The sequence below is a fragment of the Euwallacea fornicatus genome, chromosome 20, assembly GCF_040115645.1.
Source record: "Euwallacea fornicatus isolate EFF26 chromosome 20, ASM4011564v1, whole genome shotgun sequence".
In the NCBI taxonomy this organism is placed as follows: domain Eukaryota; kingdom Metazoa; phylum Arthropoda; class Insecta; order Coleoptera; family Curculionidae; genus Euwallacea; species Euwallacea fornicatus.
Window position 1 is genome coordinate 756384 of NC_089560.1, and position 26296 is coordinate 782679.

The 26296-nt window shown below is 36.5% G+C and overlaps 1 protein-coding gene and 1 long non-coding RNA gene across 5 annotated transcripts in view; one reads left to right on the forward strand and one right to left on the reverse strand.

Moving 5' to 3' along the window:
• The window catches only part of LOC136345549 (uncharacterized), a 193058-nt gene extending 186995 nt beyond the window's left edge, over positions 1-6063 (reverse strand). For both annotated transcript variants that reach the window (XM_066293984.1, XM_066293985.1), the window contains exon 1: positions 5512-6063. The gene's annotated coding sequence lies outside the window, so the exon portion shown is untranslated. The remainder of the gene's footprint in view (positions 1-5511) is intronic.
• A 2817-nt stretch (positions 6064-8880) lies between these two features.
• LOC136345581 (uncharacterized) lies at positions 8881-23607 on the forward strand. Of its 3 annotated transcripts, XR_010733165.1 has the most exons (6): positions 8881-9490; positions 21680-21783; positions 21833-22118; positions 22174-22836; positions 22897-23121; positions 23178-23607. It is a non-coding gene; the product is annotated as an uncharacterized lncRNA (long non-coding RNA). The 3 variants fall into 3 exon arrangements; XR_010733164.1 differs by lacking the exon at positions 8881-9490 and having other exon boundaries at positions 21250-21783; XR_010733166.1 differs by lacking the exon at positions 8881-9490 and having other exon boundaries at positions 21250-21783; positions 21841-22118.
• The last annotated feature ends 2689 nt before the right edge of the window (positions 23608-26296 follow it).

Below are 26296 nucleotides of genomic sequence, written 5' to 3' on the forward strand. Positions count from 1 at the left end.
ATTTTCCTTCTAAATTAAGGTTTCATCAAATGGTATAAAAAAAATTATGGGTTGCTATTTAAAAAATTATAACTTTATGCTGCCCAGCGAAAACGGAACACTCTGTATAAACAAAAATATTATTAAATCATGCAGCTTTCCGATATAAATTAGTACTGTACTAAACATTTCATATTGATATTTATACAAAGACACCAGGAACCAAGGCCGGAGTAATGGCGAACCCTGTATAAGTATTACCTAAATGCCCGAAACGTCCTTAAGTTCTTTTTTTTAAGCTGCATCTCTTGATAGGACGCATTAATGCGTATGATTATACATTTTTATAATCAGGATAATTAAGGAGAAAACGGTCATACATTAAGCTCTGCTAGATAAGTAACTGGAATCACTAAAGACCCATATATGATAATGTATTATTGTATTTTATTTGTGACAAATTCCGTACCACCGCTGCTTTACGATTAGATTAACACTGAAATGAAAATTATGGGAGTCACAGAGCTATTACGTTTCATTTTACAGCATTCTTGTAGATAAGAATACTTTTGTTGGCATTGGGCTTTTTTATGCATCCTTCCCACTCCACCCCCCTTCCCACCACAACTGAGAAAAAAATATTAACTACAGGAATTGTACAGAAGGGCAAACGGGAACTTAAATGGAAACATTAAGTACTTACCTACATCTCGAGCTATTTAGTGTGTGCTGACGTATTTAAATTCTATATTGCGGTATATCTTTTCTGATCTCTGTGGTCTCAGAAAATCTTCTTACTCTACACTTTAATGGCATTTTTTTGTTGTAGGTCTTTTATCTTTTGAAAACGCATGCGAAAACAGGTAACCGAGCACGATACGGCCACGTACGGGTTTGCTTCAAGAGGCAGATTGGACTCTTAAAGCAAACTTAGCCTCCCGGTCTGGCTTATCTCTACCTATTTACAGGCTGCTCAAGTCGGCATGTACAGGATGGATTAATTTTGAAATTTATACAGGGCGTTTCATAAAAATACCGACAAACTTTCAGGGAACGCAGAACTCATAAAATCAAATACATATTTAGATCGAATGAACTTACGTCCGAAATCACTTCCTCTCCAAGGAACAAAGTATTTTTTTAGTGTTTTTAAACTACTTAAAAAACGGTTTGGGATATGAACATGGAACTAGGGACACGCTGTGGTGAGATGGATGTGCATGTTCTGGAACGGATAGAATAGTCCCACCTACGCCAGTGGCGTCAGTGCGGCCATTCAATGGTATGCTTTTAATGAAAAAGTGGTACGCCACTGCCCTTTTAATGCGAATATACATATTTTAATATTCCATCAATTCTTAATAAAAAAGTTCTTTTAGAGTTTTGTTGCTCAAGTAGCCGCGTTCAAGGTAAAAAATAATTTCTCATTCCTGTGCCTACCAAAAAACCGGTATAGTGAGATTTAGAAAAAAATCTTTATGAGAAATTAATTTAATTTTCTCTTAGTGGAGGTTGAGGACATGAAGACAAAGCATTTTTTGTCTAATAAAATATATCCACACGTTAACCATTACGACGAGAAGAAATAAGAGTCATATAATAGCAAAATAAACCTATACTTATACCAGTTTTTTGGTAGGCACAAGAATGAGAAATTATTTTTTATCTTGAAAACGCCTACTTGAACAAGAAAACTCTAAAAGAACTTTTTTATTAAGAATTGATGGAATATTAAAATATGTATATTCGCATTAAAAGGGCAGTGGCGTACCACTTTTTCATTAAAAGCATACCATTGAATGGCACACACACCACATTAGTGTAGGTGGGAAAATTCCGTCTAGTTCAGAACATCCATATTGATCCCACCATAACGGGTCCGTAGTTTCATATACTTATCCCAAACCGTTTTTAAAATATTTGAAAAATGCTAAAAAAGGAATTAATCACTCTGTATTTTAGAAGCGAAGCGACTTCGGACCTAACTTTATTCAATATATACATTTATTTTTATGAATTTTACATCCCCTAAATGTTTGTTGGAATGTTTATGAAACACTCCATATAAGGTAACTATATGAAAAACGATTAAAGCACTTCCAACACCTCTTTTGAGTGACTAAAAGGTTTCACCATAGCGATCTACTTTAAAAAGTTTCTTAATCATACAAAGCGCAATGAAAATTTCTAAAATCCAATGCTGAAATGACTTTTAATCGTTGTCCAAGGTCCATGTCGCTGTGTCCAGACAGGGTGGTGAGTACTCCACTCCTTTTTTTCTACCTTTTACAGTTACCGAGATTTTCCATGTCAACTTCGAAATTTGTTTTTGCCACTATGAACAAATGCGCATTGGACGATCATCTAAGGTTCGCGTTCACGTAACACTTCGTGTATGCGCATCTGAACGCAGCGTATACGTACATACGTATTCCACCAGAGGTCGATAATGGACTACTTACAGAATCAAACTTAGCAGATACTTGCTCGTGGCAATTCAAATGTAACTAAACTTATTACCCTGCTTTAAGGTCTACCGAACAAAAACTCACCAAATATTCAATTCGTAAGGAACTACGGCGAGGGACAGACTGTTAATGTATTTTCTAAAGCATTTTAGTGCATCCGTTAGAAGTATTTCAAATTATTTTAAGGTATTTCAAGGTACTTCAAAATATTTCTGAGGTTCGTATTTCGAGGTATTTCAATGTATACTCGAGCCATTTCAAGATATTTGCAAGATATCCTGGCATATATCAGAACTAAGGACAACAGCTCGAATATTATCACGAAACAATGTTTGGATATACAATAGACACTGACAAATGCTATTTCGTGGTGCAAGTGCCACTGTCAGCTCACAATGCGTGCGGTAAACCCCCTTTACCGCACAATAGAAAAACATTTTGGAAGTATTCGACGTTGACTCTATTTAAAAGGACTGTCGAGCAGAGCTGAAACAAGGATTACGGTTCGGTCTACAGCAGTCAAATACGTCAACGTTTATCTCGATTTATCGTGCGCTATAAACGGGGATTAATCTGTAGAACTATTAGTATACGCTACACCGGTTCTAGATAGACATAAATTAATTATATTACTAATTATAGACATGTAGGAAGTACCTGCCAGTACCTCCCTGGGTACCATTATAAAATAAAACACATACAACTTTAAGAAAAGAAAGAGTCAGTTACCAGAGAGTGACCCCCGGGGTTGCATTGTTCATTCAGCCCGATACGGCTTCGCTTACGTATTACGTAGAACTGAAAGTAGAACCAACATAGGGAACTCGTGGCGCGGGCGTTCCTGCGCGTAGCCGCAGAATTAGCAATTCATATTCGCTACGTCTGTGGTTACGCATTCTGTCAGGTGTTAATTAGATTATAGTTTATAAAATACCAACAATTATATCATTTCTTTGACTTCTTCGTAAAGGACGACGTGTTTTCATAGATATTCGTCTATAAGTCGTTTGTAAGTCAACTTTTTTTGCTAGATAACTAACTAATCGCTGCCTAGTTTATGGTACAGTAAGGTCACCGGGATGGATTTCGGGGCGAAGAGGGGAATTTTACTAGTCACAGCTGCGTATGGCGACCTCGGTTCCGACTTACTGTAATCCATGAAACTTTAATAGACAAGTTGCTGAATCTTGCGTTAGACGATTTATGGGACTATCGAGTGCGCAAATGTGCTGTACGTTTGCTAATTACATTACGTTACTTTAACTACGACCACCACCATAAGTAAAAGTTACAAATCGGATTCAAAAAACGAACGCTAACTCGAGGGTTACTTGCAATATGGTAAACGTAACGCGAAGTTGTTAAGAACTCGGTAAAAACTATTAACATGTCACTGAAATGGGAACGTTTAACTTGACCGATCCACATTGTCATTAGAACTGTCACTGAGGTTGTCTCTCTAGTGCAATCGTTTTCCGCACAGCAAATTTTTTACGATCAGTCGTGCGGTAAGGACTAATTGAGTGCCTTAACTCAACATCAAGTTTCATGCGAGCCTCCACTCTCCAATTAAAAAAAAATAGAGTCAAATCAAGTAATGTGATTTAGTCGCACGCCTTACAGTACACTCATAAAGAAGGCCCAGTTTTGACACTTGTTAGGTAAATTAGTAAAAATTAGGTTTTTAGGGCATGCAAAAGGATTGTTCCCTTTTTGCGGAAAGGCTCGTGGAAGTTTGCCAGTTTTTCGCGATGTGTGACAATAGAATGTGACTTTTACAACTTTTTAATATAAATAACTCAAATAAAATAAGACGCCTTATGCATGAATATTTACGCCTGACTGCTACAGCAACCCCACTGCAGTTCGTTATAGGATTCCTTCCGACCTTTGTGAGGTAATAAATAACACTATTTTCTCTATTTCTATTCATATGCCGGAAAATGTATTCTTTCGGACACTTAACTGAGACGTACTTTTTCCGCAACCCAAGTAGGAATGTAACCTAAGATACTGCCTTTTTTATTAAACTATGTCAAAATTATAATTAAACAGTGAGAAAATACTCAGGAAAACATCTAAAGCTTTAAATTAAATACGGTTGAAGGTCATGGTATATTTTACAAGATACTTATTTGGTTTATTAATGTCAAACGCAAATTTCGATACCATAATCTACGTACTATCTCCGACAGTACCTCATCTCAGCAGCTCTAATATTTGATGTTTCCATAGAAAAAACTATGCAAAACTCGTGAGGAATGGATCTTTTTTCATGTCGCGTGAGGAAAGTTGTAGTTTCACGCACTAACGTAGGAAAGGCGATCAGGTATTGTGACATTGACCGCACTAATTTGAATAGTGACTGTGACCATTGCTCATCAAAATACCTCAAATCACAATATCTCTCTCGAAAAATTTTCCTAATTTGTAAAAATGTTTTTTTACTACCGTGCTTAATTAGCGGTTGCCCAGGCGCATTTGAGCACCGTGAGGGCAACACTTATTTCTACACTGAATAAGGAAAAGAGTTTTTCCCGCATTCGTACTGTGTTTTTTGCAGTTATGAATTTTGCTTTGTTTTATGCCCTTACAGATTTGTCGCAGTTCGTGATTTTCTTCATAGGAGTATGCATAAGTAAACTATTTTGACATTCCCTGTTATTAGTTTTTACACGAAAACTAGCAAAGACAAAATAACAGTGTTTTTGTCCAATTTCTAGTTTTTAATCGTTGCGTAAAAAACTGCCTGAATAAAAAAAGTGTTCCTATTCATTCGCGGTAGTAGAAAATATACTTTTCCAAGCTCGTGCGAAAAACATAACTTTCCGCACTTGTTCGAAAAATAACCATTCCCGCACTTGACTGCTTGCCGGAACTCCGCTTCGCGCCGATCGTGCAGAGGCAGTCGCGTGTGGGAAAGAATCACATTCCGCACTTGTTAGGAAAATAACTTGGCTGCATGGCGGAACACTGCTTTTAGTCGCGTGCGAAAAACTGTCACTTACCGTACTGATTCAATTCTTAAATAGCTACTGTCACGTGTCAGAGATAAAGAATTTACCTTCAAACAATACGTGGCTTAATCCAATCAAAGTACTCCTTATATCCAATGGCGCAAGTAATCCAAATAAATCGTAATGCAACACTTCACTCGACGAGCTGAGTTCGTCATTAATCAACGCAATTTCGCCGTCGCATCACTGGTCAGCGATGCTCAGGACCCACGCCAACCGCTCGTCAGTACAAAACAAAAATCACTAGAGATCAAGAAACAAAAATAACTCATAAACACAGCAACGTGGCACAAAAATAGCAGTTCTCAATACACAATCCAATTTTGTTAGAAATGACGCGTTTAGTGTGTCCCAGTATTTTTAAAACTTTTCCTTAAGGCGAGGACACTGCACACAACTCGTGTCCCGAGACAAAGCGGATCCGTCAGTCGCTCATTTCACATGGCGGCCTCGGGCAGAGACCGGACGAAAAACGGGGGATTTCGCACGTGTCCGTTTTTCACGGAGAAATTCAATTTTTTACGACAATCAAAGAGACAAAGTGGTTTAAAGGCGCGGTTCCACTCGGCGGGACGCACCGCAGCACAACGCACCGACGACAGCTCCGACTGAAATGAGCGGGCGCGGGGAACGGTATGGGAAACCGCTTGACTTTGGAGGGGGGTGTTTGGATGAGAACGATGAGAAACAACGATGCCGTCTAGGGCGGCAATTCTGAGATCGCCAGAAATTGCTTTTAGTCTACAACCTTGCCGGGTGTGAGGTTTTTCGCACGGTCTTGCCGAAAGTGACACTTTTCACGTCAGTGGGCCGAGATTGTCACTTTTCGCAAGTGTTCACGCCACATTTTTTCCGTGGTACCAGAAACACGAAAGTGGTCTCTTGTGGTCAGTGCGCGAAAAGTGAAATTTAGATAGACGTACGGGCGTACAAAGTTGTTCGAGTTAATTTATGTTTTTTTTATTGATGAAGTGCAGTGCGACATTGTTTACCTGAAAAATATCCCTTAGGGAACTTTTATGTCCTAAAACATCCCCATATCCTAGTAAATAGCATCAATCATGTCACCGTAGATAAATCAAAATAATTCCATGATGAATTGATTATAATTTTTTGAATATGGCAAATTTCATATTTTGAGAACTAATTAAGGCTCAGTAACATTTTCCAATCCTGCGGCTTAAATTCTACCCACATCGAACTTAAATATATTTTCGCGTTTTCGAAATATGCGTTTTTAAATTTAGAGTAAAAGTTAGCATTATGCGATAGATTTTGCCAGTAGTTTATTTTTGAACATCGATCCTTGAAATATGGCACTTTTAGTACTTCCGAATGGTTTTTATTATGACGAAATGGCTCCTGTTGGCTTTTCTATACACTATAATAGAATAAATGCTTCAACTCTCTATTGCTGAGGTTATAACTTCCTAGTAAACTTCACGAAGTCACCCATACAGGGTGTCCATTTAACAGCTCCTCCAGGGCTTATTTGGGATATCATAAAAAAAACAATTATGGGGCTGCATATGAGGCTAATGAAGGTAAATTTTAAAGTTTGTGACAACGTCACAGGGTGTCCTAAAAAACTGAGGCGACATAAAGTGTCATATTTTCAAATGGGGTCACGTGCATTTTTTCCCGTGATAGAATCCTCTTTCGATCCTGTGTTAGTTCCTAGATTTTTTTACATTCGGGGATGCAGTGATTTGAACCTATAACTAGCGTTAAAAATTTTTAGACATTTGCAGTATCTCATAAAAAATTCATATCAGAGTTAGCTGTAGTCAGAATTTGATCGTTTCAGGATGGAGTCTTATGCAGGATCACTTTAGCGGGCACGAATACTCATTCAGCCAAAAGTACATACAAGGTGTTCACAATGACAACCCTAATTTTCATCTTTTCAACCTGAATTTGCTTAAATTTTTTGAAATGGCATTGTGTATTTTTTATGACGTAGGACGAAAGAAAAATTAATTTTCTTCGTTTTAGTACAAAATAATGCCTATTTATCGTAAATTTCAATGAAATATATTAATGGCGTTGCCATGGTGACGATGTTTTTTGTTTTAAGTTTTAACGCCTCATTAATGGTTTTTTGTTTCTTCGAAATTTGTTTATTTTAAAAGTGGCCATTGAAATTGTGATTACTCTACAAGAACTTATCAGTATGCATTATGTAGTTGGTTCATGTGACAGAAATTGTTTATTATCATTTCGGCGCAAGAATTTCTTTATAGATAATATGCCAGTTTAAGGAGGCTAGAAAGGCTAAAGTAGCGTTTTGAATGGACAGGAAAAATGTAAAAGAAATCGAAAGAATAGAGTTTTGGGAGAAGAAAATCAACTGGTCATCACTTTATCAGTAGTAAAAAACCCAAGCCTTAGTGTAAAAGAAATTAGCCAGGATGCCAATATGTTAAAACTTAAAGTAAACAAAATCGAAATCATGGCAACGTAGGCTAAACATTCAGGCACATGGCCATAAATGTAGGTTTTTATGAAATAATTAATAATTCCCTTAATATTCGAGATGAATATGACATTTTGCATCAAAATTAAGAAAATTGATTTTTTTTCCTTCTATGTCAAAAAAATTCACCATCCTATACGAAAAAATGAAAGAAACTAACCCTGAGAAAGTACATTAAAATTGTTATTGAGAACACCCAGTGGGTAGTTTCGGCTAAGCGAGTATTCCTGCCTGCTAAGGTGATCTTGCATCAGAACCTATCATAAAATTATCAAATTTTAACTTAAACTAACTGCGATTTTCATTAATTTAGGAGGCACTGTAAATGTCTAAAAGTAATGTTAGAACGTTATAGCCTCGAATCACCGCGTCCAGGGGAAAAAATCTAGGAACTAACAGAGGATCAAGAGCAAATTTATCATCAATCTCTCTTTTTATTGGGACACCTTGTAGGCTTGTCCCTAATTTTAAAAGTTGCCTCTATTAGCTTCATATACATTTCCATAACTGATTATTTTAGGAAATCACCAATAAACCCTTAGTAGTCCGAGGGTCCGGGGGAGGGGGGGGGGTCATTTTAAGGGTCACTAATATACAAGTAAGTTGTTTAAAATGCATTATATTTATTTTGCTTGTTAGTAGTTGTAGCTAAGTAGTCCCTCGACGGCTTTTCTCCAACCCCTTTCAAAAACTGCTCATATTTTCAAGAAAATTATTACGTAACAGGTTCATCCATTTATAATGCATAAGAAACAATCAGAGCTAAAAGGTATGCTGGCAAACCTCAAGGGCGGTTGGGTTATAGTTACATAAATACTGTTGTTATACTGATCGGTTCATAATTTAACAAAATTCAGTTCGTAATAAAAGTAACATGATGGATTGTCTTAGATAAAGTGTAGTCTAAAAGTCGTAAGGAATGATGTTATTCACACTCGTGAATCCTTAAACCTCACCTCCGACTTGGTCAGTTATCTATTACATACTTTTTATAGTGATTATTGAAAAAACCCTCATATAAGCGTTGAAATATTAAATTTAACATAAACTTTATCTATTATATGTCGTCAATGTCGGAAGTTCACTGGCAAATAGTAAATGGTTCAATCGACGCCCAATGATTACGGTTCACCGCCGAGCATTAACTTCTTTTTAATATGTTTAATGTTATGCATTAATAATAATTTAATAATTACTCTTTACTGATACATTTCTTTTTTTATTTTCATGTGTGAAAAATGTTTTTCTGAAAGCAGATCCATTTCCGATATCTGAATTCATTGTTATACTTTTTTCCTTATTGGAAGACTCTGGGAAACTCGCTTCTTCTTTGGCTCTTACGGCCGTATGGAATGAATGATCTCCGAAATGATTTTTTTTTGTAGCGAAGATTTTCTCTCCATTAGACCAACGGTATTTCCAACTAATTCCGAATTGTGCAGAAATATTTCGCATATAATGATGACGCCTTTCAAACCAACTGGTGTTAAGACTTTCTGCCCTGGAGTCCAGGAGAGCGTACTAAGGCACGTCGAACACAAATCTTCTAGGTGGGTATCTTTAGGCTTTCATCTTCTCAGGTTTTGTTATACGATGTGAAGAGTAGTTTTCTTATTAAATTAATCTCCACGTCCATCCATCATATCAGTCATAACATAACAGCACCTTTTAGTATTAATCGGTCATTTCACAACTCTTCTGAACGAGGGCCAAATGAGGTTACATGTATGTTCTAGAGTTATTAGATTTTAAATTTCATTTATTCTTTGGAGGGATTGGTACTTTCTTGGTCGGAAATATTGTCTTAAAATGTAGTTTATCACTTTTCTTCGTTTCGAAAAGTCGTTTTTATAAGCGCATTATCGCGTTGGAAACACAGATCATCCCCTTATAGGGCTCGAAGAGATGGTATCGAAACTTGATTCAGTATTACCGTTAATGTATCCGTTAATCTTCGTTCTGCCGCTCGAAAAGTACCTGGGCCACTGTAACTAATCCGATGCCATAACAGAAAAAAGGTCCTCCTTGGTTTGTTTTATGCGCGACCTTTGCATCACGTCTTGAATCACTAGATTTAGTGGTTCACATCGGACACCCGGTTCTTACACTACTGAATCATTGAGATCTGGTAAAATAAAATGAAGATATGACGAATGACCATTTACGTTTTAACGCAAGATTTCCGACCAAGAAACCAAGAATAGATCCTAAGAGTAAATGAAGCTCATAACCAACCGACAACAGAATTCATGCGGTACATGCACTGCGTCCGAAAAGTCATGAGTGAAATATCTCGAAAAATATACAATTTATTAAAAAATTCTTTCTATAAAAATTGACGAAGTTTAAAAATTCCGCCATTCTGCGGTATTCAGAAATAGCCAAGGTGCGTCACAAAGTAGCAATGAACTGAAGTAACGTTTTGCCTTATGCAATGACAAACGTTTTGTAATATTTTCCGATTCACCCTCACACTCTAAACGCATTTTATTTAACATAACCCATGGCTAACTCTAGCCGTCCAGCAACAATTGCAGGTATGAGAAAACCAAACGAAATTATTTTTATTGGATTAAGGGCTCAAAATGTGCAGATGTGACAAATCTGATGATCTAGAAGGCAATTCTAGGTGTGATTAATATGACTGATAATGACTTGGTATTTTTTCGTCTAATCTATTCGGTAATTAGCTTGCTTATTATGCATCTTGAATGGGTTGTAAAGTTGAAATAGATTGGCCCCCTAGATTACCGGACTCGACACTCCTCGATTATTTGCCATGGGACCACTTTAAAACTAACGTGGACGCCACGGTACCGGCAGATTTAAATGAGTTAAGAAGAAGAATTACTGACGAATGTTGTCACATTACTGTCAAAATGCTGGAACATGTTATCGAGAAATTCTATTACAATTTAGCTCATTGTAAAGCCGTTAAGGAGGTAGATTTTGATCAGTTCCTTTAATAAAAATAAGTTCCGTTGCATAAGGGCATTTCCCTTTTTTTTTCTTTTTTTTCTTTAGTTCTACAATAGCGCCTGAGGCCCTGGAATTACCCATAGGACACGTCTCATGAAATATGTTCAGAATACGAGTGACAATCAGAAAATGTCACAGAGTTTACCACTTCATAAGAAAAAGCATAACTTAAATTCGCTGCGACTTTGTTAAGCACCTTTAAATTCATTCAATTTTCATATAAGGTATTTTTTAATAAATTGTATATTTTTCGAGATATTTCAGAGCTGCCAGACTCTCCGTATACAAGATTTAAAAGAAACCTATTTGGACCGTCGCTCAGAATAGTGTTAAAGTGAGTACAGATACAATGAGCACTTAAAGCTCCATACTACCCCCTCTATCAGCTATGTTTTTAATTCTACAAAATAATGTTAAGCGCAAACTTTTATTTATACAGGGGGTCTCAAAGAAACGCAATGAGTTATATTGCGTCTATGTAATGAAGAAATCAGTCATTACGGCAGGTCCCATGAAAAATGGAGCAAAAAATGGCTTGACGCCTGATAAACCGTCCAGTGGTCCAACATGTTTAAAAGGTTAAAATATTTTATTAATCCTAAATTTCAATGTGTGTTTCATATACATTTTCTTAAACGGAGGATCCTAATAAATGCTCTTTTTCTGCTAAACCAAGAATTTATTCAGGTACCTATAAGTCTCTCAACGAAAATCTATCTATGCATGCACCTGACAGTTTCCGATTATTTTTGAACGCAAGTTATGCAGCCATCTATTAACTCACAGGACCATCTGCATCTTCATGTGGTCCCTCTATTCTTCGCATTTTTTCTTGTCCATAAATTATCCCACATATGGGCGTCTGGCACCATAGGAACCCAAACCCACTAGGACCCAGGGACGACGAATAATACCGGGTGATTCTAGATAAAAGGGACAAGCAAATATTTTTAAATCCAGATCCACAAAAAATTTGTTCGAATATAGTATTTTTTATTTTCGGCGGGTCAACTTTTTATGCTGTCAACTGTTTTTTTTTCAAGGTCACCTTCACCTGTCATTTGGGGTCAACTAGATTTTTTCAAATGGAATACACAATTTTTTTTTGAGATTCGAATTCTTTGTTAAGTGTAAAAATAAATATTTTTCCTTGAAACATTTTTTCCTAAAAGTGATAAAACTCCTAATAATACCAGATACAAAATAAACTCTTATCTCTGCAGTGCTGCAGTTAGCGTCAGTCGTTTTTTGAATTAATTTCTATTTATGCTTAGGGTTAGGCTAGATTATTAACAGGCATCCCTTTATTCGAATTCAGGTAGCCTGGGAAAGGATTTTATCATGATTTTGTTTATGTTTAGTTTAAATTTGAAAAGTCGAAGGATGACGGTCACATTTTTAGTCAGCCTGATTTTAAGCTCAAAGACACGCGTTTGGTCTCGTCAAATTTCTCATAATAGTTGTATCGAAAAGTTCTCGATACTAATAAACTGTAATTTCTTCTTCCTTCACTCCTTCACTTCATAATTTTTAGCCATACCCCCAGCATCACCAGACTTCAGTATCCATTATTCTTAAAAACATTTTTTTTGTTAAAAAAATTGCCATAACTTCTTGAAGAAGTTAATTTAGAGCGAAGGTTGACGATGTGGTTTCGACACGATGGCTGCCCTGCTTATCATTCCAGAAATGTCAGAAAAGTTTTAAATGAGCATTTTCCAAAAAAGTGAACTGGACATGGTAGTACCGTTAACTGGCCAGCCCGATCACCAGATTAGACGTCACTAGATTGTTTTTTGTGGGATCATGTGAAATATATCATTTATGATCGAGTGCCAATTAGTGCCGAAGATGTGAAAATTCGGATCAGAAACGCTTGTCGAAACTTCTCACCTGAAATGGCAGAAAATACCACACAATCATTTCAAAACAGGTTTTTCAAGTGCCTCGAACAGCAGGGGCACCATTTCGAGCATTTATTGAAGTGATTTTTTGTTTTTAATAATAAAAGTATATTTTACTGCATTATAAAAAAATTGCTTAAATATCTATATGGTTAATAAAGCGTTTATTTTGTATCGAGCATTATTATGAATTTTATCACTTTTAGCAAAAAATGTTTCAAGTAAAAACATTTTTACTGTCAATAAAGAATTCGAATCTCCAAAAAAATCGTGTGTTTCATTAGGAAAGAATGAAGTTGACCTCAAAGGACAGGTGACGGCGACCTTGGGAAAAAATTGACAGCATAAAAAGTTTAACCCCCGCAAAAAACAAACTTTCTTCGCAATTTTTTTGTAGATCTTCGCAATTTCAAGATATTTGTTTGTCCCAATTATCTAGAATCATCTGGTATATGTATAGCCGCCCTTAAACTACAAGACACGATCATTCTGCTTCACAATTTTCTACAAGTAGTTATAGTGTTAGTTTGATCCTCCTTGCACTTAGTTTGAGTGAAACAAATAAGTTTTAATAAAAATTGTTTTAGTGAATAAAGAACTATAATTCTTGTGTAGTTTGTGGTAAAATGGAGTGCTCGGACGTTTTTGTAATCAAAGAGAGTGTACGAAGCGAAATCAATAGAAAAGTCAGAAAGTCACCGCTGTCAAAAGGTGCTAAGGAAATAGTTTTTTTTAATTTTAGTTATCTAAAAAAACTTGTTCACAAAGGGAAACAGTCAGCCACTGTGAAAGTCTGCCGGGTATACCATCATTCACCATTTATAATATTGATCGTCAAAGCATGAGAGGAGAAAAAATGGAATCTCCAAAAGCCAAATTGCGACGAAAAGTCTACTAACACTTTCTAGGTTGAAACTGGATTCAACTAATCTTCTAAGGAAACTTTAATTTTGACTAGGAAAGTCTAGAATTGTCTAAGGATGATCGTTAATTTTAGTTTTTCCTAGTTAGATCGGGTCTCGACGGTAACATATGCCATATACAAGGTGAACCGGGAAGACCATGCCAAACTTCAGAAGCGTATTTAGCATGAAACATTTCGCTCAACAAGTTAAGCAACATTTAAACAAAAGGTATTCAGGGTGTTGATTTGGTCACAGTGGTCTTATCAGTTGGCCTCCAAAACTTCCAGACCTCACACAATTAGATTATTGTTTGTGAGACTGATTTAAAAATGAGGTATACAGAACAAAAGTATGCACTAATGCAACGCATTAGAAATGCTGCAGCTGATACTAAAGAAACTCATGAAATAATCAGGAGAGCAACGAATGTTCTCCATAGACGAAGTTGAAAATGTTCAATGTGAATGGCGATATATTTGGACAATTGTTAACACATCATTATGATAACTGAAATGTTGATTTATCAAATTTATGATTTTTTTAATAATCTGTAAACAAACGAAAATCGAGTAACAACATTTGAGTTCTTACTCGGTCGGAAAGCTGGCACCATCCTCCCGACTCACCCTATATTGTATACAGGGTGTTTTCTAACTAAGTGTAAAAAATTTAAAGGCGTAATCCTCGACTGATTTCGAGTAAAAAATGTCTAATAAAGATATGTCGGCAAATGCCTTGTTTCCAAGATACAGTGTGTTGAAATGTGACAAGAAAAAGAGATTTTATTTCCAAAATGACTCAATTTGGGTGTTTGAATTTTAGAAAAGACAATTCAGGTGGTTCCGGGGTTTTCTTCAATACTTCTTAAGATTTCTTCCTCCACTTCTGGTGTTCGACGTGTTATTGGCTTTCCTCCTTCTGGAGTTTTCATAAAAGATCTTGTATCACAAAGACGTTGAAAGAGGTTTTTAAAGGTTTGGTGGTTGGGAGCTTGGTGGTTTGGAAATCTTTCCATGAAAATGCGCCTCGCTGCCAAACACTCACCATCAGCAAGGCCGTAAACAAAAACCATATTGGCCATTTCTTGATTATTGTAATTAGGCATTTGAAGAATTTTCAAAACTGAGGTATAATCTGATTTTTGGGACACAGAACTAAATTCTTTCACTTTAGAGAGTAAAACATCAAAATAACACTGACTATCTTGTTTATAGTAGTGGAAATAGCAAAAAAAAACTAACAATAAACAAGTTAGTAAATACCACCAAACCTTTAAGAACCTTTAAAACCTTTATCAACGTCTTTCAGTCAACACCCTGTATCTTGGAAACAAGGCATTTGCGGACATATGTTTATTAGACATTTTTGACTCAAAATCAGTCGAGGATTACGCCTTTAAATTTTTGACACGTAGTTAGGAAACACCCTGTATATATTATTAACGTGGTTTTGATTTTGACCGCTCAACGACATTTCGAACCACTTTTATCGCCTGAATATTTATCTCTGACCCAGTTTGTGCGGGACCTGCAGTGATAAGCCATTTTTTCATTTCACAGACGCAGTATAGTGACACTTTTTTTAAGGGACACCCTGCGTATTATTTAATTTTTGCATTCTAAATTTATTATTGCAATATTACTATTAGTATTATTATTATGACCTTTAATTGCAATTTTTGGGTTCGCTATATGAAATCCTCTTAAAATTTTACATAGAATGGAAAAATGTAATAATTTACATGGTAACCCACTAAAATATTCCGCTAAGTGACAGCGTTTTTGTGAGACACCCGGTATAAATAAAAGTTAAGCCTTCAAAGGGATCGAATAAAGCCATACAACTTTTGTATTTCGTATTTTTCGTAACATTTTAAATTAAAAATTACGGGCTGAACGACGGGCTTAAGTTCCTGACACGCATATGGCTCATTATTCACCAAAGGAACTAATCGGCCACAATGACTTCATCATTCCCATTGTTGTTTTATTTATGGTTGCCATGGAAGTGAATGTCAGATGAATTATTACCGTTGAGTTAAGAGTTGCGTTGTGTTTTTTTTTTGGATTCAAGGTACAAGTTGTAACTGGCATAAGCGGTGTAAGTTCATCAAATCTACTTAAATCCAGTAAGTAGTGAACAAAACCGTATACCACGCCGTTATGAATCATTTATGGCCCTCATTCACGCTTTTGTGGTTATTGCTTATCAACTTTAGGCAACTCTCCTGAAATTCATACATGATTGTTGTCTTTAGTTCTGTTATGAATTCCATGATCATACGGTAAATCTATAAGGTGTCAACTTCAAAATTTCGAATTGACTATAAGTCTGACGATTAAAATGTTCTTAAGACAATTCAAAAACTGTTCCAGCGGAATGGACGGGGAACCAGTTCATTACTGATTGCAAGTTTCTACGTATACCCCTAAGGGGGTAGCTACCCTAACTCTAAAATTTTAAATTGCAACACCTATCATGTGATACCTCATTTTAATGGTCTTTATAAACTGCATATAGAAAAACTAGTTTCGAAAAAAAATTCAATTTTTGGGAAGTTATATATTTTTTTAATACAGAAATAACATTAAAATATTCACAAATTCTATTCAAACTGTTTTACCAAAACAAGTTCTTTTTGTTTTTCCTCTTATATTTTGTGTTGAAAATTATTTTAATAAAATTTAACTCATTTATTCTTAATTTGAGTATTGGTATTGATGAATATTGGTCTAATACAAATGTTGCGTTGAAAAAACGTTGTAAAAATGTATGTACAGTTGCTGAACGAGTTGAAAGAACTTATTATTTCACCAGCGAAGTGTTGTTCCTTAGGGGCGGCTACAGTGTTTGATGCAAAGTACTCAGGTATAAATGTCAGCGATGTTTACGTGCAACTTCTCGTGCCGCAATTTTAATTCGCCGAATCGGTACAAAATATTAAAACGAGCCAGTCCAGAATTTTGAGTGAAGGAGTTCAACTTGAAATATTTCATCAAACCAAAATGTATCCAACAACGTTGGTTCGTAAGGTTCCGGAACTAACAGGGGTCTCTCATGAATCCGATTCGGAAAGTTTTCAAATCAAACAATTTTTTTCCTTACAAAATGCATATTTTTCAAGAACTAGATGACGATGATCCCGATGGACGAATTCAATTTTGTGAAGAAATGATTAAGAAAGTTCAAAGACTTCTTAACATCTTAAAAAACATTTGTTTTACTGACGAGTGCACGTTTTATTTAAAATGGAACTGTTAGTAAACAAAATTGTTGTTATTGAAATAATGAAAGTCCTCTTATGCGAGAGGATCATTCGCAATATTCTCAAAAAGTTCATTTTCAGGCTAGAATTCTAGGGAATAAAATTGTTGGTACTTTGTTTTGTAACGAAAACTTGACAGGTAATATTTTTGTCGATTTGTTTGAAAATATGGTTGAGCCTCAAATTGCTCAAGCATTGGAAAATCGAAGCGATAACTATCTGCAATTAGATGAAAATCTTTTACATACTCAACTAGATGGTGCTCCACCGCATTATGCTCTACGAACAAGACAGTGGATAGCTCAACATTATCCAGAAATATGGTCTGGTCGCAGGGAAGCAATAGAGCGGCCACCGCGATCACCCGATTTAACACCCCTCGATTTTTTATAGGGCCACAGCAAATCAGTTATTTACAAAACTAAGCAAGCCAATTTGCAAGATTTACAACATCGAATTACTGAAGTGTGTCAATCTATTATCCTCGAAGCATTTGAAAAAGTAAGCAAATTAAGCTATGACTATTTTTTTGTTTAGAAAAAAACGGTGTTAATTTCGAAAAGTTTTTGTAGATATTTTAATATGATATTTCTAAATTGAAAATGCTATAACTTTTCAACGATTGATTTTGTTTTTTAAACTAGTTTTTTACGCAGCTCGCAAATACCTTTAAAATGAGATATCACATGACAAGTGTTCCAACTTAAAATTTTAGAGTTGGAGTATCTATCCTATATAGGGGTACAAAGAGAAACTTGCAATCATTATTTAATTGGTTTCTCCTTCATTCTGCCGAAACGGTTTTTGAATGGTCTAAACAAAATATCAATTTTCAGGGTTATAAGCAGTCCAAGGTTTTGAAATTGACACATTGTATATTGCTTTTTGACATGCTTCCGCCCGTTTGCTTGTGATATGATACCCAGCTAATCGTTGGGCTTCTGAACATATCCTCTGTCGTAATCGCAGTTTCCCCTATTTTCTGGCCAATCTGGCAAGGCTATGCAGCTTTTAAGTTGGTTCCCTTGCGCTTCATGACCACGGGTCAGCTCGTACTATTTTTGTGCCTAATCTTTCTCGTTTCCCTGCCTCTATCCATTCCTCCACATCTGACCACGATAATCAGTCTTCTCTGCTTTTAGTTTCTTCATTGACTAATTTTATGGTTGCCAAATAACGGTCGGGCAGCACTCCAAGGTTCGATCTTCTTATATCGCTTCATCCTCTGATTTATCAGTTCCCACGCTATTCGGATCGTTTTTTTGCAGTTGTCTCGTCTGTGGAATCCATTTTATTGCTAATCCTTTAAATAACCTGGTAGATAACAGCTTTTCCGAAACTATCTTCTGTATTTTCTTGAAATTTAGATTGGCTTTTATTGTCGTCTATAAAGATGAAATCTCGATTAATGGACAACTTATGGGTTTCCCCTATCGAGGAATCCGAATGTTTTAGATTCCCCACTCTACTCAACCAAGCCTTTTTCGCCTTTTCATCGTGCTTTCTTGTTTTGGGTTTCTTCTTTGTTCTCTGGGTGCATGCACCCAGGAAAAACTGCGTCATGGCCGAAAATGTGCAAATTCGTGATATAATATTCCTGCTTATTTCATGATTCGCACGGCGACTTTTGTGTAGTTTCAACACGAGGCTCATTCTAAAAAAAATTGAAACCGTATTGGCAGTCTCAGCTCAATAAACATTATCAGAATTTGCATCAAAGGCTCATTTTTCAATTACAATTTTGCCATGATTTTTCCATTGTTTTTTCTTTTGATGTCTCGATATTGCTGGAAAAAACTTCCTAATTTGTACCTATTGGTCATTTGCAATTAGGAGACCAATTCCCAGACGAGCTTTATCGTTTCTCTTTATCCACCTGGCCAATTTAGTGGCACTGATTTCACCAGAATGATTCTGTGATATCATCACCCATACGTTTTCTTAATAACGAAGTAGTTTTTGTCGTTAAACCTTTGAGTCGCACACCTTAATGAGCCTCTGCCATTATTGCTGAGAGCTCTTTACCCCCCTTACACTTATTGGTTTTTATGCACTCTTTAGTCAACGTGGTTAGCACCTCTTCAGGTCACTATGCGCTGCTTAAACTGGACCCATAACTTAATAGAATAATAGGTGGTCCTTATCAGTTTAGTTAGTTATTCAGTGAGTAATCCGTAATAAACGATACAAGGTGAGGAGCAATCTGCAATAAATGTAAAGGTCTGCAGAGGTGTAAAAAGGTCGTCCGCGTTAAGCGAGGTTTCTGTTTAAACTGACTTCTCACTAACCCAAACATGCCTTTCCGGATAAATAATTTGAAGGTTCAGGTAGAAAGTCTTTTCAGAGGAAGGTGCTTCCCTTTATTATTGCTAAATTTGTTAAGGGAGCAGCTCAGTGTGTCGGGTCGAAACAATTGAATTTTTTTTGGTGTTTCGATAGTGTATCATCGTAGAATTAACATTCCACGGTCGACTTAAGAGATTCCTTTCTTTTTAACTAATAATAATGCTCCAAAGCAGGGGCACTAAGAGCGCACGCTAGGGATTTGGAGCAGATAAATAGGGTATACATTGAGGTTTTTCCTGCACATGTCTATTTCAATATTGTTCTAGGGCATGATGGTATAACGGGCGATTCTGGATAAATGAGACAAACAAATATCTTAAAATCGCGAAGATTTACAGAAAAAAATCGACTAAAGTCTCTTTCGTTTTCGGCAGCTTAGCTTTTTATACTGACAATTTTTTCCTAAGCTCACCTTCACCCCTGTCCTTCGGAATCAATTTCATTTTGTCAAATTGAACGCCCAATTTTTTCTGGAGGTTCGAATCCTTTGTTGACATTAAAAATGTTGTTACTTCAAACATTTTTTACTGATAAATGATAAAATTCACAGTAATACCAGATACAAAGTAAACGCTTCATTAAACTTTATTAAGGTATTTAAGCAGTTTGATTTGTTACGTAGTAAATTTTACTTTATTATAAAAAAAGACCAACGAATGGTGCCCCTGCTGTTCGAGGCATTTGACAAATACGTTTTGAAATAATTATGTGGTATTTTCTACCATTTCAGGTGAGAAGTTTCGACAAGCGTTTCTGATCCGAATTTTCACATCTTCGGCACTAATTGGCACTCGATCATAAATGATATATTTCACATGATCCCACAAAAAAACAATCTAGTGACGTCTAATCTGGTGATCGGGCTGGCCAGTTAACGGTACTACCATGTCCAGTTCACTTTTTTGGAAAATGCTCATTTAAAACTTTTCTGACATTTCTGGAATGATAAGCAGGGCAGCCATCGTGTCGAAACCACATCGTCAACCTTCGCTATAAAGTAACTTCTACAAGGTCTGGCAAATCTGCTAAAAAAGAAAATTGCGTTGAGATTAATGGATACTGAAATCTGGCCATGCCGGGCGTACGACTCAAAATGATGAAGATCATGGGCGTAGCGTTAGGGTACATTAGAGTATTAATATCGAGAACTTGTTGATACGACCCTTACGGGAAATTTAACGAAACTATACGTATGTCTTTAAATCTAAATTCATACTGACTAAAAATGTGACCGTCGTCCCTAAACTTTTTAAACTTAAACTAAACGTAAATAAAATCATAATAAAATTATTTTCCAGACTAGCTGAGTGCGAATAAAGGGATGCCTGATTACAGTCTAGACTAAACCGAAAGATAAATAGAAATTAATTCAAAAAACAACTGACGCTAACTGCAGCACTACCGAGGTAAGAGTTTATTTTGTATCTAGTGTTATTATGAATTTTATCACTTTCAGGAAAAAATTTCTCGAGGAAAAATATTTTTACTGTCGGCAAAGAACTCGAATCTCCAAAAAAAATCGTGTGTTTCATTTGAAAAAAACAAAGTTGACCTCAAAGGACAGGTGAAGGTGACCTTGGAAAAAAATTGACATCGTAAAAAGTTGAGGCCCCCTCAAATAAAAAAGATGTGATTCGAGCATTTTTGTTGTAATTCTTCTTGATTTCAAAACATTTGCTTGCCCCGTCTTTAATCTACCGCCCGGTAGAGCGTTATACACACATATAAAAAAATTGCGTCAACAGTAAATTGTAGGAATACAGCATTGGTACTGGTATTAATTGCCAATACCAACGCATAATAATAATAAATTGAGTAATGAAAAATGACAGAATTTATTAAAATACAAAGGAAAAATCCTTTAATTTTTATGCATTAACTTTACTACTACGGTCAATAAAGAAGTATAACTTTTTATTGACCGTATAGACTCTTGCAGGTCGACAAACTCTTAAACGACGGTGCATGCTGTCGATTAAGTCATTGAAGCGTTGCTGTTCAATATTTTCCCATTCCTCAAATGGAGCCTGTTGAAGCTCCTTAATATTTTGCGGCTGGTGTCTACGGCGTAGCTCAGCTTCCTTCAGATGATTCAAAGCGCGTTCAATTGGATTCATGTCGGGCGATAATGCTGGCCGCTCCAATCGTTCAACCTCAACTTCTTGGATTTACTCGTTAACGATTCGAACATGATGAGGCCGAGTGTTATCATCTTACGAAACAAATTCATTACCAAAATTTTGATGAAAACACTCAACAATAGGTTTCCGGATAGTGTCCGGTTATAATACAGCCATCATTGTGTCCTGAATTGGAATAAGCTCCGTCTTGTTTCCGTAGATGATGCCGATCGAGAACATTACAGAGCCATCCCCTTGCTACACATGAGCTATAGCGTTCAGCATTTCCGGGTTTTCTCCCCACACGTTGACGATGTTTATCAGGTATTAAAAAGATTCACACTTCGTCCGTCTAAAAACTACTTTGTTCCAGCGTTTCAGGTCCCACATCTCATCTGCACTTGCCCAGACGTACCGTGCTGTACGATGATGTACCGTTAAAACTGGTCCTCGCCACAAACGACTTGCACCTCAGTATCCGAGCCCATCTAATCGTTCCAGCAACCTGAAGGAACGGTCAACGAAGAACGATTTCGCTTTTGGAAATGGTTTCTGACCGTCAAAACACGTCAGTGTTGGTCTTCAATAGTTGATGTGGCACGAAGACGACCTGTCCGATGCGAATTTCTCATTTCTTCAGTTACCTGATGGGGTTTCAGGTTCTCACAACATCATTGTGATTTCATCCCATTTCACGTGCAACTTCTCTTACAGATAGTCGTAGCTGACGTAACGTGACGATACGGATGTAGCCACAAGTTTAAATTGAGTTTCGAGGTATTTTTACCAAATTTTCTGTTCACTAGAAGTATATATGATTGTGCAAGCGTATAGAATAAAAGTGAGCTTTTAACCAAATTTGTCATCAAAACCGTATTTGATGCGTGTATTTTTGAACTATATTGCGTGATATAGAAACGAGGACACCCTGTAAGTATGGTTTTATTTAAATTATTTTTGGTATGCACATTTTCATATGAGCATTTAACTATAAAAATAAAAATAAAAAATCAACAATATGACTGCAAAACACCATTGATTGGCGCATAGGGTGCTTAGAAAGTGCTTTTAGATTGATCAAATATGCCTAGATGCAGAATGGAGGGAAATTTTCATGAATTGAGTGAGTTTAAGAGAGGTCGAAAGTGGCTCTACGAAAGGCTGGTTGGCCATTTAGGGAAATCTCCACTAAATTGAACCGCAGTGTAAACACTATAGTGATATATGGTCAAGCATGGCTCCAACAAGAGCAAACAGGCAGAAGGAGAGGTACTGGACGATCCCGAAAAGCTGCAGAACGTCAAGAGCGCTGCTTTCGAATTATGGCCCTAAGAGATAGATTCGTTTCGTCGAGAATGCTGGCGGATCAGTGGTTTAGTGAGTATGGAAATCCCATTGGGATTCGAACCATTTATTGCCGAATAAGAAATTTTTTAGAAGAAAGAAAGAATTTCCTACCGTCCTCATCTTGTATTACTTCTCACTTTAAATCATCATCAAAATCAACTGCAGTGATGCAGAGAATGGATACATTGGAATCTGGAAAGGGATAATATCGTGTTTAGTGACGAACATGAAGATTGGACAACAGTAAGGCGAAGACGGAGTGTAAGACGGGATCCTCAGTTTATAATACAGAGGCATGTCCATCAAACTGTTGGGGTAATGGTTAGGGGTGCTATTGAATATGGTAGTAGTTCATCTTTACTTTTCATTAGAGGCAGTATGACAGCCCAATGTTACATCCAAAGAGCCATAGAATATCATCTCGTGCCCTATCTGAAAAATCTTGTTAATCCAGTTTTCCAGCAAGACCATGCACGAACAGATGTGGCCAGAGTGACTATGGACTTCTCTCAACAAAATGCAATCAATTTGCTACTTTGGCTACTTCGTCCTCCAGATCTCTCACCGATTGAACATGTATGAAATATTTCAGGTACAAGGTTACATAATTTACCCCATCCCCCACAAACCCTAGCGGCGCTATGTCATGCTGTCCAGTTAGCCTGGAATGAGATCCCCCAAGAGGGCATCAATCATCTCATTAGGTCCATGCCTAGACGTGTACAGGAACATAAAAGATACTGCATAGGACTGACAAATTATCATTTTTTTATTTTTAACAATTAAATTTGTACTTTTTTTAATGAACGAGGTATCAAAAAAGTATATTAAAAAATCAGTAATAAATTTACGGGGTGTTCTCTTTTCTGTGTCTGGCACTATATTTGTACAAATGTAATAGCATACCAATGTCGATTGAATTGTCGATTGAACCTGAATAAATCATATCGCACAATGAAAATCTGAACCAAGAACTGCAACTTCAATCAATAAAGAAGTGTAAGATTTGACGTCGTGTTACGGAATAGTGACTGAATAACATCCTGAGTTAGTGAAGGATGTGAGCAACGTAATATGGAGTACTTATGGTCCCAAAATTTGTACGGACAGAGAGCCTCAGCATCACCTTTGTCCTGAAAGCGAAAGCTCGTGGCGAAGTGGCAACGGTATAAAGCCAAAGAAATTACGTATTCTCATCCGCCTGCCTTCGATGAAGAAACTCAACAGCTTTTAATGCTGAAGAATATGAAGATTTTCTCGAAAGACGTTTAGATTCCAACACCTAAAACATCAAGCAGAGTTTCAACTCTTTCTTTTGGTGTTTTAGCACCTCAACACGTATTTCGCGGCAAGAAAATGTTGGTATTTGCCACTCGCACTGCTGCATGTATATTTGATGAAGGCCACACAGGCATTTTGAAGATTTTCGAATCAATGGGATGCAAGTCTGGACCACAAAGAGTACACTTAGTCCGTAGATACGACTTCGAGCACGTTCACCGAGCAGACCGCGTAGCTCCCATATCTCGTGAGAAACTCGCATCGCCAGACAAGAGCTGAGAGTAGCTGAACCTGACTCTTATGAGGCAGAGGCAGAGGAGGGATTTATGTATGGTCCTGACATTGCGGATTAGTCGTGATATTAAGTTTTTTCATGACCTTTACATTGAAAGCTTTGAATAGGTTTTTCTCAAGACAACATTTTTACACCTGGCGCAGGTGTTTGCCCAAAGACGGCTGAACATATCGACTTCAAAATTTAACACAATATTCAACGTATTCCTGGCTATCCTCCGTACCTCAATCATGTTAAACTTTCGATCCTAAAGCATCATTTTAGCTAACTAACCTGAACTAACTCATATACTGCTAGTATACAATGAGGACGCGTGGGCTAGAGCAAATTCACTTAAAATTCAGAGATTCGTTTTTTCGAATAACTTTCGGCCACGTCGATTTTTATTTCCGACTGCGGTTCTTTTGGGCGTAAAATCATGTATACACGGTGGCCCAAAAATAAATTATCACCATCAACTTATTTTTTTTCAAATGGAACCACCTATTTTTTATACCGTTTTTGAATTCTGCATCGAATTCTATGTCTGTTTCATGTAACTTATCCACAATAATAACGGTATCAGATGTACAATTACGAAAAAAATTATTTAAAAAATGGAATAACAAATTAAATTAAATGTTCAAATTGCTGACCATTAACTTCTTGGCAATAGGCAAACCGGGTTTAGAATTCTCGTAACACTTTAGTGAACGTTTGTGGGGGGATTTGTTGTATTTCGGCTCTAATTCTATTCTTTAATTTTTCAACATTTTGTGATTTATTGAAATAGACTTTGGATTTCAGGTAACCCCACGGATAAAAATCTAATGGGGTTAGGTCTGAAGATCTAGCTGGCCATTCGATAACACCTTTCCTTCCGATCCATCTATTTCGGAAAATATTGTTAAGGCGATCTTGTACTGGTCGCGAATAGTGTGGGAGCGCTCCGTTCTGTTGCAACCATATCTGGTCTGCTGGTATATTTGTGCTCTGACCATTTGGGTAAAGTGTAGTCTATCTAGGTATTATGTAACTTCGTAACAGGGCTAAATAACTTTCTAAATTAAGTGTTTTCTCGATAACAAAGGGACCCACAATTGAAGTACCTACAATTGCGACCCATACTTTCTGAAGGAATTGTATATGCGTTTCCATACTCCGGTATGAGTTTTCTGGGGTCCAATATCAAAAATTGTGTCTATACCGCACTATTCAAATAAAATGTTGTTTCGTCAGAAAAAACTATTTTACTTAAAAAATATGGATTGTCATTTTATCTATTCATCATTATTTTGCAAAATTGCAATCTGCAGTCGAGATCATATTCAATAAGTTTCTGGACTCAATGTAGTTTGTATGGGTGCCATTTGCTCTTATGTAAATATTTAGAACAGAAGATTTACATACTTACTGTTCTGCAGCTATTTGTCGAGTTAATTTGTACGAATTTTCTTGTAAATTGAGTAAAACATCCAATTGTGTGTATTCTGGAACTGTACAATGGTTGGTTTTGTAATTGTATCTTATATGGCCGAGTATTTAATTTTTTTTCTACATTATCGAACGTGTAATCGGCCTCTCCGGGTATTTATTGTTATACATTTCGCAAACTTCAGATGGTGTTCGCGTCTTCTCACCTTATCTTGCCATAATCAAAATTCCTATTCGTTGCTTCTCCATTAAACGCGCCATTCTTTCACACTTTACAACTGCACTTCACATTTACTTATTTAAAATAAAATTCTCGCACCATTTCGATGTAACTGAATGGGACAAGTTAACAATCATAAATTGAATAAATAAACAACTGAATGTTTTGCTCGATTCACAAAAAAACCCCTCAGAAAGCAAGTTAATAATAGTCAATGGTCAACAATTTGAGCATTTAATTTAATTTGTTATTATATTTTTTTAATAAATTTTTTTGGTAAA